Source organism: Nicotiana tomentosiformis, chromosome 8, assembly GCF_000390325.3.
Source record: "Nicotiana tomentosiformis chromosome 8, ASM39032v3, whole genome shotgun sequence".
NCBI classification, from domain to species: domain Eukaryota; kingdom Viridiplantae; phylum Streptophyta; class Magnoliopsida; order Solanales; family Solanaceae; genus Nicotiana; species Nicotiana tomentosiformis.
The window spans coordinates 142490111-142492541 of NC_090819.1; the positions used below are offsets into that span (position 1 = coordinate 142490111).

Below are 2431 nucleotides of genomic sequence, written 5' to 3' on the forward strand. Positions count from 1 at the left end.
TTGTAGCTTCGCCATGAATTGAAATGCAAGAAAGGTTCTTTATTTTTTCTTCCCCTCAAAAAGAAAATATTGAAGGGATAATCAACCCTTTATATTTGAACTCAATTTCTGACTACATCAATGTGGAAACAACGGAGAAGATTTCTTCCCATTACGGAGGAAGATAATACAAAACTTATAACACGCTTGATTCAAATATTTGTAGAAATAACAAATAACAGTAGCCTCCGACAAAGGCTATTCTTTTGCCAAACGATTCATCTCTTCGGTCGATCATGTAAATTCTAATGATGTGGCGTATTCAAATATTATAAAGGTTCAGCAACGCTAAAAACAAAAAAGGCAATCATATATATATATATATATATATATATATATATATTCAATCAAGTGAAATTGTGATCTCCAAGAAAGAAATTACAGTAATTATAACGGTAAAGTTATATCTGAAACAAAGCAATAATAATAATAATATGATTGTGATCTTTAAACCAGAAATGTTTATTGACATCAGACAAACTTAGCCAGGGAAACTTGAGGCTGAGTGGTAACATATTATCCACTCTTGTTTAAAGCTAAATCAATGAGTCAAATATGTCAATAAGCTTCAATGGTTCGGCTCTCCATTCTCTCGTATAATTATTACTAAGCTCTGATTATAAAAATGAACGGAACAACCATCTGTGGTTTTTTAGATGGCTCTCCTCAGGCCTGGATGACGAAATCCGAGATTCCTCGTCGTCTGAGTCCTAACATCATAGGAGAATAGGCGGCAACGTTTATTTACAAAACTGAGAGCGCTAGAATACCAAGACTTTATATACGAAGTGCATTGAAAGGTAAATTGTTTGTTCCAAATACCTGATTGGATCATTACCCATATATCATAAACAAATCCTTCAACAACGGTCATGAGGGCAATGAAGTCATCAAGAAATACCAGTCTCACATTGCAATGATTGAAAGCGCGCCCAACATCTAGCCCTCCGATTTCTACAAACACCTCATTGTCAAAGTCAAATGAAAGAACGCTAAATCATAAGAAGTACAACCCCCGCCGCATAGCAGCCAATAATAAGTTCCATTTAAATAAGCAGTCCCAACGGATTCTACACAGAATTCATGTATGAGATTTGTAGGTTCAAGGATTCTCCACGAATCCCTAGAACAAGAATGGACTGCTGCATATTGTCGAGGGATAGTATGTTTTCTGATGTCATCACAGAAGGACCGAAACCAAACAACCTTGTAGTCATTAGTCATGGGCTGAAGCTCGAAGTTGGCTACTGGAAGGGGGGCAGGATTCCACAATGACAAGGAGATGTTGAATATGCTGCCATCAATTTCTCGCTCCTACAAAAATAAGCCATCCACGGAACCTAAAAGGTATGTCATACCTCTAAAGCCCTGGAGATAATCAGGTGGATTTTCATGTACACCAGCATCTGAAACCGAAAAAAAAGTGATTGGAGAGGAATCATCTAGGGCACTATGATCATAAATCAAGATTTGAGGGGATTTGCTCTTGTTGTTCCAATTCATGTGTTCTCTGATGAAGCTATGGCTCTCCATTATCTCGTACCAGTTCTTGCAGACGCATTTGAATCGCAACAAGGACTCCACTGGCAACCTGAGTAGAATATCCACCGCTAAATCCTCATAGAAAGGTCGGCCACCATTACCGCTAGTGGCCATAATAGTTTCGGCCTTTCGGGTACAGAGAGAGACAGGAAAGAGAGAAGGGCAGATCAATCTGTATGTCTTCTTGTTTTGTTTTCTGCCAATAGGCAGAGGTTTAGATGGAGTAAGTCCCCATTCTTTTAGACATCACTAATTATTTGCTTTAATTATTACCATCGGAGTGCCTTATTATTCAAATTATTATTTTTTATCATTAAATTCCTCATTTAGTATTCTTCTTGGTTTAGGAGAGGTATTACTGTCCAATTCTATCTGTTCTACCTTTTCCTTGTGAATGAGTACTAGTTTTTAGTGTACGCTGTTATGTGTGTTCCCATATCATGATTAAATATTAACATAAATATTTATTTAATAATATATTAGAATTATAAAATAAAGTTTTCTGAAATATGAATATTTCTAAAAATTAATTGGTGAATGTTGATCATATTTATTGAGCTTAATAGAAGAAGGAATCTTATGTTGCAGAAGTTCTTGAATGCCTTATTGTAATTTTAGAAACCTAGATGGACTTGTATGAGATAGTTTAGCTAGAGTTTGTAGTTTAACTAGAGTTACTTGAGGCAAATTATATTCTTAGTTGAAAGAAGTATAAAAAATTCCAAGACTATTAATTCACTTAAGAATTAACCCTGCTAGAGACCTGCTTTTGCCATTGAAAGTGCACCTTCATAGCTATGATTAACTCCAATAAAGCCACTCATATGCACAAAAACAGAACCAAAAATCC

At 35.7% G+C, this 2431-nt stretch overlaps 1 long non-coding RNA gene across 1 annotated transcript; it reads right to left on the minus strand.

Annotated features, from left to right (window-relative positions):
* Nucleotides 1–404: 404 nt before the first annotated feature.
* Nucleotides 405–1798, minus strand: LOC138896984 (uncharacterized). Its single transcript, XR_011410677.1, has 2 exons — nt 862–1798; nt 405–749 (listed from the first exon to the last, which is right to left on the minus strand). It is a non-coding gene; the product is annotated as an uncharacterized lncRNA (long non-coding RNA).
* Between the last annotated feature and the right edge of the window lie 633 nt (nt 1799–2431).